At 47.3% G+C, this 13,883-nt stretch overlaps 1 pseudogene; it reads left to right on the top strand.

Annotated features, from left to right (window-relative positions):
* LOC109939415 (uncharacterized) overlaps positions 1 to 13,569 on the top strand; it is a 37,192-nt pseudogene extending 23,623 nt beyond the window's left edge.
* The last annotated feature ends 314 nt before the right edge of the window (positions 13,570 to 13,883 follow it).

The following is a 13,883-nucleotide window of genomic DNA, read 5'->3' as shown; positions in this document are numbered from 1 at the left end:
CCGATACCAATTGAGAGCACCTAGAGGGGGGGGGGGTGAATAGGTGATCCTGTAAAACTTCAAAACTTAAGCCACAAAAACTTGTTAAGGGTTAGCACAAGTATGGCCAAGTGGCTAGAGAGGAGTCAAAACACAATAACCACAAGAAATCAATCACAGAGATGACACGGTGGTTATCCCGTGGTTCGGCCAAGTACAAAAACTTGCCTACTCCACGTTGTGGCGTCCCAACGGACGAGAGTTGCACTCAACTCCTCTCAAGTGATCCAATGATCAACTTGAATACCACGGTGTTCTTGCTTTTCTTTTCTCAATCCCGTTTGCGAGGAATCTCCACAACTTGGAGCCTCTCGCCCTTACAAAAGATGTTCACAGAGAATCACGGAGCAAAGGAGGGATTAGCAACTCACACACAACACAAAGATCACAGCGAATACGCACACACAAGACCCAGACTTGAGCTCAAAAGACTAGCACACTAGAACGGAGCTCAAATCACTAGAATATCGAACAAGTGTGCAAGATTGATGTGTGAGTGATCAAGAGTGCTCAAGGAATGCTTGGGTGTTCTCCTCCATGCGCCTAGGGGTCCCTTTTATAGCCCCAAGGCAGCTAGGAGCCGTTGAGAACACATCTGGAAGGCTATCCTTGCCTTCTGTCGTCGGGCGCACCGGACAGTCCGGTGCACACCGGACAGTGTCCGGTGCCCGATTCCTTTCCTTAAATGGCGAAGCCGACCGTTGTCGACCGTTGCAGATCTGGCGCACCGGACAGTCCGGTGCACACCGGACAGTCTGGTGCCTCCTTCCGACCGTTGGCTCGGCCACGTGTCGCGCGCCGATCGCGCGGCCGACCGTTGGCCCGGCCGACCGTTGGCTCACCGGACAGTCCGGTGCACACCGGACAGTCCGGTGAATTTTAGCCGAAGTCGCCGGAGAAAAACCCGAGAGCGGCCGGTTTGCTCCGCGCTGGTCTGGCGCACCGGACACTGTCCGGTGCACACCGGACAGTCCGGTGCCCCAGCCCGAAGCAGCCTTTGGCTGTACACAGCCACTCTCCACTTCTTTTCTTTTCTTCTTCTTCCTGTTTCTAACACTTAGACAAGATATTAGTACACAAAACCAATGTACTAAGACTTAGAAACATACCTTTGCTCTTGATTTGCACTTTGTTCATTCATGGGCATTGGTTCACATCTAAGCACTTGTGTTGACACTTAATCACCAAAATACTTAGAAATGGGCCAAGGGCACATTTCCCTTTCAGTGCTCCAAACTCAACAACATTCCATATACTTTTGTGGAGTGAGGTTAGATGAAATTTCATTAAATCACTCCACCTAGCATAATCTTCGCCATCAAAAGTTGGCGGTTTGCCTAATGGAACGGAAAGTAATGGAGTATGTCTAGATGTACGAGGATAGTGTAAGGGGATCTTATTAAACTTCTTGCGCTCTTAGCGCTTAGAAGTTACGGACGGCGCATCGGAGTCGGAGGTCGATGTTGATGAAGTGTCGGTCTCGTAGTAGACCACTTTCCTCATCCTCTTGTGCTTGTCGCCTTTCCGAGGCGACTTGTGGGAAGAATATCTTTCCTTCTTCTCTTTGTGGTGTGAGGAAGAAGATCTTTTCTCCTTCCGTTTGGAGGAGTCCTTCTTCTTCTCCTACTCTTGGTGCGGGACTCTTCCGATGAAGTGCTCCCTTGGCTCGTAGTGGGCTTGTCGCCGGTCTCCATCTCCCTCTTGGTGTGATCTCCCGACATCACTTCGAGCGGTTAGGCTCTAATGAAGCACCAGGCTCCGATACCAATTGATAGTCGCCTAGAGGGGGGGGTGAATAGGGCGAAGCTGAAATTTACAAATATAAACACAACTAAAAGCCGGGTTAGCGTTAGAAATAGAAACGAGTCCGCGAGAGAGAGGGTGCAAAACAAATCGCAAGCAAATGAAGAGTGTGACACACGGATTTGTTTTATCGAGGTTCGGTTCTCGCAAACCTACTCTCCGTTGAGGAGGCCACAAAGGCCGGGTCTCTTTCAACCCTTCCCTCTCTCAAACGGTCCCTCGGACCGAGTGAGCTTCTCTTCTCAAATCACTTGGGAATCAAACTTCCCGCAAGGACCACCACACAATTGGTGTCTCTTGCCTTGATTACAAGTGAGTGTTTGATCACAAGAAAGAATGTCAAAGAAAAGAAGCGATCCAAGCGCAAGAGCTCAAATGAACACTACAAATCACTCTCTCTAGTCACTAATGCTTTGTGTGGAGTTGGGAGAGGATTTGACCCCTTTTGGTGTGCTTTGTAATGAATGCTAGCTCTTGTATAGTGGTTGGAAGCTGGAAAACTTGGATACCATGGATGGTGGGGTGGTTGAGGTATTTATAGCCCCAACCACCAAACATGACCGTTGGTGGAGGCTGTCTGTCGTATGGTGCACCGGACAGTCCGGTGCACACCGGACATGTCCGGTGCGCCGGCCACGTCACCAATGCCGTTGGATTCCGACCGTTGGAGCTTCTGTCTTCTGGGCCCGCCTGGATGTCCGGTGCACACCGGACATGTACTGTTCAATGTCCGGTGCGCCAGTATGGGCGTGCCTGACTTCTGCGCGCTTCTGGCGCGCATTGAATGAGCCTGCAGTGACCGTTGGCGCGAAGTAGCCGTTGCTCTGCTGGTTCACCGGACAGTCCGGTGTACACCGGACATGTCCGGTGAATTATAGCGGAGCAGCCTGATAGTCGCCTAGAGGGGGTGAATAGGGCGAAACTGAAATTCTTAAAAATAATCACAACTACAAGTCGGGTTAGTGTTAGAAATATAAACGAGTCCGCGAGAGAGGGTGCAAAACAAATCGCAATCAAATAAAGAGTGTGACACGCGGATTTGTTTTACCGAGGTTCGGTTCTCGCAAACCTACTCCCCGTTGAGGAGGCCACAAAGGCCGGGTCTTTTTCAACCCTTTCCCTCTCTCAAACGGTCCCTCGGACCGAGTGAGTTTCTCCTTCTCAATCAAACGGGAACAAACTTCCCCGCAAGGACCACCACACAATTGGTGTCTCTTGCCTTGGTTACAATTGAGTTGTTCGCAAGAAAGAATGAAAGAAAGCACGATTGCAAAAGCCAAGCGACAAGAGCGGCAAATAACACACGGATCCTTCTCTCTCTCAAGTCACTAATCACTAATGATCACTTGTCTCAATTTTGGAACTTGGAGAGATTGGAGGCTTTGAATGTGTCTTGGAATGGATTGCTAGCTCTTGTATTGAATGTTAAAGGTTGGAATGCTTGGGTGAAGTGAATGAAGGTGGTTGGGGTTGTATTTATAGCCACCAACCACTTCCTAGCCGTTACTCCATTCTGCTGAGCGCGGACGGTCCGCCCGCCTGGTCCGGACGGTCCACCCGCCTGGTCCGGACGGTCCGCCCCTGTAGATCAACGGCTGAAAACGCAACGGTCAGCAGTAACGGCTATATCAACGGTTATATTGCATTTAATGTGTCGTCAGATGTCAGATAAAGCCAGTCGCGGACGGTCCGGTCGTGCACCCCGGACGGTCCGCGCGACCGCTATAATTCATTTTTCCGAACCCGTCACCTTCGGGTTTTTCGGTTTCTCACCTACCGGATGGTCCGCGCCTGAGGCCGGACGGTCCGCGCGAGGGCTCGGACGATCCTTGCTTTTCCTTCGGACAGTCCATAGTGGAGACTTGTATTTTTGCATTGGTTCTGTCCGAAGGTTATCCTGGTGTCGCGGACGGTCCGCCGCAGGGGCCCGGACGGTCCGCGCTTGGCCTGTTCTTCCAAAAAGCTTCTCCTGTCCGGAATAATCTACGGTATTCCGGACAGTCGATTTAGTACAGTTGTAGATGAACCTTTGGCACCTGTAGAATATAATCTAGAGCCGACTAGTTAGTCCAATTATTTGTGTTGGGCAATTCAACCACCAAAATCAATTAGGAAATAGGTGTAAGCCTAATTCCCTTTCAATCTCCCCCTTTTTGGTGATTGATGCCAACACAAACCAAAGCAAATATAAAAGTGCATAATTGAACTAGTTTGCATAATTGTAAGTGCAAAAGGTTACTTAGAATTGAGCCAATATAAATACTTATAAATTATGCATGGATTGTTACTTTCATTCTTAACATTTTGGACCACGTTTGCACCACATGTTTTGTTTTTGCAAATTCTTTTGTAAATCCTTTTCAAAGTCCTTTTGCAAATAGTTAAAGGTAAATGAATAAGATTTCGAGAAGCATTTTCAAGATTTGAAATTCTCCCCCTGTTTCAAATGTTTTTCCTTTGACGTAAACAAAACTCCCCCTAAGTGAAATCCTCCTCTTAGTGTTCAAGAGGGTTTTGAGATATCAATTTTGAAATGCTACTTTCTCCCCCTTTGGAACATAATAGGATACTAATTTGAAATTCCTAATTGAAAATCATTTTAAAAATAAGAATGAGGTGGTGGTGTGGTCCTTTTGCTTTGGGCTAATACTCTCTCCCCCTTTGGCATGAATCGCCAAAAACGGAGTCATTAGAGCCCTTGACATTACTCTCTCCCCCTTTGGTCATAAATAAATGAGTGAATATTATACCAAAGACGGAGTGTTGCTCAGAGTGATGGCGAAGGATGAGTTACGGAGTGGAAGCCTTTGTCTTCGCCGAAGACTCCAATTCCCTTTCAACATACCTATGACTTGGTTTGAAATAGACTTGAAAACACATTAGTCATAGCATGTGAAAGAGACATGATCAAAGGTATATAACTGAGCTATGTGTGCAAATCAACAAAAGAAGTTCCTAGAATCAAGAATATTTAGCTCATGCCTAAGTTTGTTGAAAGTTTGTTCATCAAGAGGTTTGGTAAAGATATCGGCTAATTGATCTTTAGTGTTAATATATGAAATCTCGATATCTCCCTTTTGTTGGTGATCCCTTAAGAAGTGATACCGAATGGCTATGTGTTTAGTGCGGCTATGCTCGACGGGATTATCCGCCATCTTGATTGCACTCTCATTATCACATAGCAAAGGGAATTTGGTTAATTTGTAACTGTAGTCCCGCAGGGTTTGCCTCATCCAAAGCAATTGCGCGCAACAATGGCCTGCGGCAATGTACTCGGCTTCGGCGGTGGAAAGAGCAACCGAATTTTGCTTCTTTGAAGCCCAAGACACCAAGGATCTTCCCAAGAACTGGCAAGTCCCCGATGTGCTCTTCCTATTGATTTTACACCCCGCCCAATCGGCATCCGAATAACCAATTAAATCAAATGTGGATCCCCGAGGGTACCAAAGCCAAAACTTAGGAGTATAAGCCAAATATCTCAAGATTCGTTTTACGGCCGTAAGGTGAGATTCCTTAGGGTCGGATTGGAATCTTGCACACATGCAAACGGAAAGCATAATGTCCGGTCGAGATGCACATAAATAGAGTAATGATCCTATCATCGACCGGTATACCTTTTGATCCACGGACTTACCTCCCGTGTCGAGGTCGAGATGCCCATTTGTTCCCATGGGTGTCTTGATGGGTTTGGCATCCTTCATTCCAAACTTGCTTAGAATATCTTGAGTGTACTTTGTTTGGCTTAAGAAGGTGCCTTCTTGGAGTTGCTTCACTTGAAATCCTAAGAAATACTTCAACTCCCCCATCATAGACATCTCGAACTTTTGTGTCATGATCCTACTAAATTCTTCACATGTAGACTCGTTAGTAGACCCAAATATAATATCATCAACATAAATTTGGCATACAAACAAGTCATTTTCAAGAGTTTTAGTGAATAAAGTAGGATCGGCCTTTCCGACTTTGAAGCCATTAGCGATAAAGAAATCTCTAAGGCATTCATACCATGCTCTTGGGGCTTGCTTGAGCCCATAAAGCGCCTTAGAGAGTTTATAGACATGGTTAGGGTACTCACTATCTTCAAAGCCGGGAGGTTGCTCAACATAGACCTCTTCCTTGATTGGTCCATTGAGGAAGGCACTCTTCACGTCCATTTGGTAAAGCTTGAAGCCATGGTAAGTAGCATAGGCCAATAATATACGAATTGACTCAAGCCTGGCTACGGGTGTATAGGTTTCACCGAAATCCAAACCTTCGACTTGAGAGTGTCCTTTGGCCACAAGTCGAGCTTTGTTCCTTGTCACCACACCATGCTCATCTTGCTTGTTGCGGAACACCCATTTGGTTCCTACAACATTTTGGTTAGGACGTGGAACTAAATGCCATACCTCATTCCTAGTGAAGTTGTTGAGCTCCTCTTGCATCGCCACCACCCAATCCGAATCTTGTAGTGTTTCCTCTATCCTGTGTGGCTCAATAGAGGAAACAAAGGAATAATGTCCACAGAAACGAGCAACACGAGATCTAGTAGTTACCCCCTTATGAATATCGCCGAGGATGGTGTCAACGGGGTGATCTCGTTGGATTGCTTGGTGGACTCTTGGGTGTGGCGGCCTTTGTTCTTCATCCTCCTTGTCTTGATCATTTGCATCTCCCCCTTGATCATTGCCGTCATCTTGAGGTGGCTCATTTGCTTGATCTTTTATTTCATCATCTTGAGCTTCATCCTCATTTTGAGTCGGTGGAGATGCTTGCGTGGAGGAGAATGGTTGATCTTGTGCATTTGGAGGCTCTTCGGATTCCTTAGGACACACATCCCCAATGGACATGTTCCTTAGCGCGATGCATGGAGCCTCTTCATTACCTATCTCATCAAGATCAACTTGCTCTACTTGAGAGCCATTAGTCTCATCAAACACAACGTCACAAGAAACTTCAACTTGTCCAGTGGATTTGTTAAAGACTCTATATGCCCTTGTGTTTGAATCATATCCTAGTAAAAAACCTTCTACAGTCTTAGGAGCAAATTTAGATTTTCTACCTCTTTTAACAAGAATAAAACATTTGCTACCAAAGACTCTAAAATATGAAATATTGGACTTTTTACCGGTTAGGAGTTCATAGGATGTCTTCTTGAGGATTTGGTGAAGATATAACCGGTTGATGGCGTAGCAGGCGGTGTTGACCGCCTTGGCCCAAAACCGATCCGAAGTCTTGTACTCATCAAGCATGGTCCTTGCCATGTCCAATAGAGTTCGATTTTCCCTCTCCACTACACCATTTTGTTGTGGCGTGTAGGGAGAAGAGAACTCATGCTTGATGCCCTCTTCCTCAAGGAAGCCTTCGATTCGAGAGTTCTTGAACTCCGTCCCGTTGTCGTTTCTGATTTTCTTGATCCTTAAGCCGAACTCATTTTGAGCCCGTCTCAAGAATCCCTTTAAGGTCTCTTGGGTTTGAGTTTTTTCCTGCAAAAAGAATACCCAAGTGAAGCGAGAATAATCATCCACTATTACAAGACAATACTTACTCCCGCCGATGCTTATGTACGCAATCGGGCCGAATAGATCCATGTGGAGTAACTCAAGCGGCCTGTCGGTCGTCATGATGTTCTTGTGTGGATGATGGGCACCAACTTGCTTTCCTGCTTGGCATGCGCTACAAATCCTGTCTTTCTCAAAATGAACATTTGTTAGTCCTAAAATGTGCTCTCCCTTTAGAAGCTTATGAAGATTCTTCATCCCAACATGGGCTAGTAGGCGGTGCCAGAGCCAACCCATGTTAGTCTTAGCAATTAAGCATGTGTCGAGTTCAGCTCTATCAAAATCTACTAAGTATAGCTGACCCTCTAACACACCCTTAAATGCTATTGAATCATCACTTCTTCTAAAGACAGTGACACCTACATTAGTAAAGAGACAGTTGTAGCCCATTTTGCATAATTGAGATACAGAAAGCAAATTGTAATCTAATGAATCTACAAGAAAAACATTGGAAATAGAATGGCCAGGAGATATAGCTATTTTACCAAGACCTTTGACCAAACCTTGATTTCCATCCCCGAATGTGATAGCTCGTTGGGGATCTTGGTTTTTCTCGTAGGAGGAGAACATTTTCTTCTCCCCTGTCATGTGGTTTGTGCACCCGCTGTCGATGATCCAACTTGAGCCCTCGGATGCATAAACCTACAAAACAAGTTTAGTTCTTGACTTTAGGTACCCAAATGGTTTTGGGTCCTTTGGCATTAGATTCAAGAACTTTGGGTACCCAAACACAAGTCTTTGACCCCTTGTGTTTGCCCCCAACATATTTGGCAACTACTTTGCCGGATTTGTTAGTCAACACATAAGATGCATCAAAAGTTTTAAACGAAATGCTATGTTCATTTGATGCACTAGGAGTTTTCTTCTTAGGCAACTTAGCACGAGTTGGTTGCCTAGAGCTAGATGTCTCACCCTTATACATAAAAGCATGGTTAGGGCCAGAGTGAGACTTCCTAGAATGAATTTTCCTAATTTTGTACTCGGGATAACCGACAGGGTATAAAATGTAACCCTCGTTATCCTGAGGCATGGGAGCCTTGCCCTTAACAAAGTTAGACAATCTTTTAGGAGGGGCATTAAGTTTGACATTGTCTCCCTTTTGGAAGCCAATGCCATCCTTGATGCCAGGGCGTCTCCCATTATAGAGCATACTTCTAGGAAATTTAAAATTTTCATTTTCTAAGTTATGCTCGGCAATTTTAGCATCTAATTTTGCTATATGATCATTTTGTTGTTTAATTAAAGACATGTGATCATGAATAGCATTAATATCAACATCTCTACATCTAGTACAAATAGATACATGCTCAACGATAGATGTAGCGGGTTTGCAAGATTTTAATTCTACAACCTTAGCATGTAACATGTCATTCTTAGTTCTAAGGTCGGAAATAGTAGCATTGCAAACATCAAAATCTTTAGCCTTAGCAAGCAATTTTTCATTTTCAATCCTAAGGCTAGCAAGAGAAATGTTCAATTCTTCAATCCTAGCAAGTAAATCATCATCATTATTTCTAGAATTGGTAATTGAAACATTGCAAACATGAGAATCAACCTTAGCTAACAAATTAGCATTTTCATTTCTAAGGTTGTCTATTGTCTCATGGCAAGTGCTTAGCTCACTAGATAGTTTTTCACATTTCTCAATTTCTAGAGCATAAGCATTTTTAACCTTAACATGTTTCTTATTTTCCTTAAGTAGGAAGTCCTCTTGAGAATCCAAAAGGTCATCCTTTTCATGAATAGCACTAATTAATTCATTTAATTTTCCTTTTGTTCCATGTTAAGATTTGCAAAAAGGGTACGCAAATTATCTTCCTCATCACTAGCATTATCATCACTAGAGGACTCATATCTAGTGGAGGATTTAGATTTAACCTTCTTCTTTTTGCCGTCCTTTGCCATGAGGCACTTGTGGCCGACGTTGGGGAAGAGGAGTCCCTTGGTGACGGCGATGTTGGCGGTGTCCTCGTCGTCGGAGGAGTCGGTGGAGCTCTCGTCGGAGTCCCACTCGCGGCATACGTGGGCATCGCCACCCCTCTTCTTGTGGTACCTCTTCTTTTCTCTCCTCTTGCCCTTCTTGTCGTTATCCCTGTCACTGTCACTTGATAATGAACATTTAGCAATAAAGTGACTGAGCTTACCACACTTGTAGCAAACCTTCTTGAAACGGGATTTGTATTCCTTCCCCTTCCGTTGCTTGAGGATTTGGCGAAAGCTTTTGATGATTAAAGCCATCTCCTCGTTGTCGAGTTTTGAAGCGTCGATTGGTTGTCTACTTGGTGTAGACTCCTCCTTCTTCTCCTCCGTCGCCTTGAAAGCCACCAGTTGTGCTTCGGATGTGGAGGGATCATCAAGCTCGTTGATCTTCTTTGAGCCCTTGATCATACATTCAAAGCTCACAAAATTCCCGATAACTTCCTCGGGAGTCATTAGTGTGTATCTAGGATTACCACGAATTAATTGAACTTGAGTGGGGTTAAGGAAGATGAGTGATCTAAGAATAACCTTAACCACCTCGTGGTCATCCCATTTCTTGCTCCCGAGGTTGCGCACTTGGTTCACCAAGGTCTTGAGTCGGTTGTACATATCTTGTGGCTCCTCCCCTTGGCGAAGACGGAAGCGACCGAGCTCCCCCTCGATCGTTTCCCGCTTGGTGATCTTGGTGAGTTCATCACCCTCGTGTGCGGTCTTGAGTAGATCTCAAATCTCCTTCGCATTCTTCAACCCTTGCACCTTGTTATATTCTTCTCTACTTAGAGAGGCGAGGAGTATGGTCGTGGCTTGGGAGTTGAAGTGCTCGATTTGGGCTACTTCATCCTCATCATAGTTTTCATCCCCTAAGGATGGTACCTGTGCTCCAAACTCAACAACATTCCATATACTTTTGTGGAGTGAGGTTAGATGAAATTTCATTAAATCACTCCACCTAGCATAATCTTCGCCATCAAAAGTTGGCGGTTTGCCTAATGGAACGGAAAGTAATGGAGTATGTCTAGATGTACGAGGATAGTGTAAGGGGATCTTACTAAACTTCTTGCGCTCTTGGCGCTTAGAAGTTACGGACGGCGCATCGGAGTCGGAGGTCGATGTTGATGAAGTGTCGGTCTCGTAGTAGACCACCTTCCTCATCCTCTTGTGCTTGTCATCTTTCCGATGCGACTTGTGGGAAGAAGATTTTTCCTTCTTCTCTTTGTGGTGTGAGGAAGAAGATCTTTTCTCCTTCCGTTTGGAGGAGTCCTTCTTCTTCTCCTTCCTCTTGGTGCGGGACTCTTCCGATGAAGTGCTCCCTTGGCTCGTAGTGGGCTTGTCGCCGGTCTCCATCTCCCTCTTGGTGTGATCTCCCGACATCACTTCGAGCGGTTAGGCTCTAATGAAGCATCGGGCTCTAATACCAATTGATAGTCGCCTAGAGGGGGGGTGAATAGGGCGAAACTGAAATTCTTAAAAATAATCACAACTACAAGCCGGGTTAGTGTTAGAAATATAAACGAGTCCGCGAGAGAGGATGCAAAACAAATCGCAATCAAATAAAGAGTGTGACACGCGGATTTGTTTTACCGAGGTTCGGTTCTCACAAACCTACTCCCCGTTGAGGAGGCCACAAAGGGCGGGTCTTTTTCAACCCTTTCCCTCTCTCAAACGGTCCCTCGGACCGAGTGAGCTTCTCCTTCTCAATCAAACGGGAACAAACTTCCCCGCAAGGACCACCACACAATTGGTGTCTCTTGCCTTGGTTACAATTGAGTTGTTCGCAAGAAAGAATGAAAGAAAGCACGATTGCAAAAGCCAAGCGACAAGAGTGGCAAATAACACACGGATCCTTCTCTCTCTCAAGTCACTAATCACTAATGATCACTTGTCTCGATTTTGGAACTTGGAGAGATTGGAGGCTTTGAATGTGTCTTGGAATGGATTGCTAGCTCTTGTATTGAATGTTGAAGGTTGGAATGCTTGGGTGAAGTGAATGGAGGTGGTTGGGGTTGTATTTATAGCCACCAACCACTTCCTAGCCGTTGCTCCATTCTGCTGAGCGCGGACGGTCCGCCCGCCTGGTCCGGACGGTCCGCCCCTGTAGATCAACGGCTGAAAACGCAACGGTCAGCAGTAACGGCTATATTGCATTTAATGCGTCGTCAGATGTCAGATAAAGCCAGTCGCGGACGGTCCGGTCGTGCACCCCGGACGGTCCGCGCGGCCGCTATAATTCATTTTTCCGAACCCGTCACCTTCGAGTTTTTCGGTTTCTCACCTACCGGACGGTCCACGCCTGAGGCCGGACGGTCCGCGCGAGGGCTCGGACGGTCCTTGCTTTTCCTCCGGACAGTCCATAGTGGAGACTTGTATTTTTGCATTGGTTTTGTCCGAAGGTTATCCTGGTGTCGCGGACGGTCCGCCGCAGGGGCTCGGACGGTCCGCGCTTGGCCTGTTTTTCCAAAAAGCTTCTCCTGTCCGGAATAATCTACGGTATTCCGGACAGTCGATTTAGTACAGTTGTAGATGAACCTTTGGCACCTGTAGAATATAATCTAGAGCAGACTAGTTAGTCCAATTATTTGTGTTGGGCAATTCAACCACCAAAATCAATTAGGAAATAGGTGTAAGCCTAATTCCCTTTCACAGCCGCTGCGTTTTCCCGAGGCAGGCGAGTTCCGGAGGCCGCTCTTTCTTGGAGCACCAGACACTGTCCGGTGTACACCGGACAGTCCGGTGAATTATAGCGGAGTGCCTCCAGAAATTCCCGAAGGTGGCAAGTTTGAGTTGGAGTCCTCTGGTGCACCGGACACTGTCCGGTGGTGCACCGGACACTGTCCGGTGTACACCGGACAGTCCGGTGCCCCAGACCAGAGGTGCCTTCGATTGTCCCTTTTCTCCTTTGTTGAATCCAATACTTGGTCATTTTATTGGCTGAGTGTGAACCTTTTACACTTGTAAAACTTATACACTAGAGCAAACTAGTTAGTCCAATTATTTGTGTTGGGCAATTCAACCACCAAAAATATTTAGGAACTAGATGTAAGCCTAATTCCCTTTCAGCAGCGCACCTCGGCCATGCGCAGTGCGTCTGCCTGCCTACACAGGACCATGCGGCTCATGCACAGGGAGGACCATGCAGGCTCCCCACACGGATCCATGCGGCCAACCCACCGGCCAAGGCACTGGCCGCTGCGAGCCCTTGGCCGCATGTGCCCAGGTGCACTTCGGCGCGGGTGAGGCACGACCCCGGTCAGTCCAATGAACACGGCACGGTCGTTGCGAGCCCTTGGCCGCTCGCGACCAGGCGCGGTCCGGCAAGAACCGACCACGGCGAGGGACAGCCTCGGTTACGCGCGGTTGAGCCCCAGTGCGGGCAAGCCCCGGCCGCCGAGCGCCCCGGCGCGGGCACGCTGCGGCCGTCCCCCGGCTCGGACGCGGCCAGTTGCCAGCGTGGGCACGGACGCTCGGCCGTCAACGGGTGGGCGCCTGAACGGGTGCTCTGCTTCTCTACGCAAGCGGGCACGTCCCTGCCACGCCGACCGCCGGTGCGGATCCGGCAACGTCGGGCGCGGCCGGCCCCTCGCGGAGTTCGGCGTGGCCGCCTCCTGGTGCGGGGTTGGCTGACACCGGCGCGCATGACGAGGACGCCCAGACGCTGCTGCTCTTGGCGCCGGATGGAGCAGACTGCGGCGGCCCGGCGGAGGCCGTGGTGGCTCTCCAAGGCGGTCGCGGACCGCGATGCATGGCGAGCGCCTGGATCCCGGCGAGGGCGCGGTCGCCCCTTGCCTGGTCGCGGCTACCAGCCCCAGCCAAGGCGCAGTCCGGCCTCAGACGGGGCGGCGACTCCCTGGTGGCGGCTACTGCTGGAGCTATGGGCGGTTAGGGTTTGAAACCCTAGCCGCCCCTCATAATAGGCGTTTTGGATCCTTGTTGGGCCTCCTGGGCCGGCCAGCCAGGCTGGGCCGGCGTGCAGGCCGCCAGGCCGCTGTCTGGTCCGCCTGACAGCTTGGGCTGTTTTCCAGGGTCCAGAATAGTCTATTTTACCATTTTTAAATTTTAAATTTAAGTATAAGTTAATTTCAGTTCAAATATATCTTAAGCATCTAGATTCATTATTTAGATTGCTAAAGATATATGTAATTGTACATATTTGTCCATTTTATTATGGAAATTACAGACTTATTAGTGAATTATATTTTCTATTTACATTTATAATTCACAATTTTTCGACTTGATTTTGTTTTTGCATTCTTTATGTTTGCATGGAAAACATAGCACATAATTAAGTCGAAACTAATGGTCCTTATGCAAAATAATCTTGCATTTTTTGGGAAAAACATAGGGTGATGGAGTCCTAAGCACTGGCTGCGCTAAATTCTTTATAGAGTTTAGTAGCCCAGAGACCGTGCTTTAGGCCGCATTTGAAATGCCTATCACTATGAGGTCTACATCTTTTGAGATGATTACCTATACGTGCTAACCCAAAAAGATCACGGACCACACAGGCGTCGCGGGCTATGGAGC

Source organism: Zea mays, chromosome 5 (assembly GCF_902167145.1).
Source record: "Zea mays cultivar B73 chromosome 5, Zm-B73-REFERENCE-NAM-5.0, whole genome shotgun sequence".
Lineage (NCBI taxonomy): Eukaryota > Viridiplantae > Streptophyta > Magnoliopsida > Poales > Poaceae > Zea > Zea mays.
Note: the sequence above shows the minus strand (reverse complement) of the source record. Positions and strands in the feature narration are given on the sequence as shown.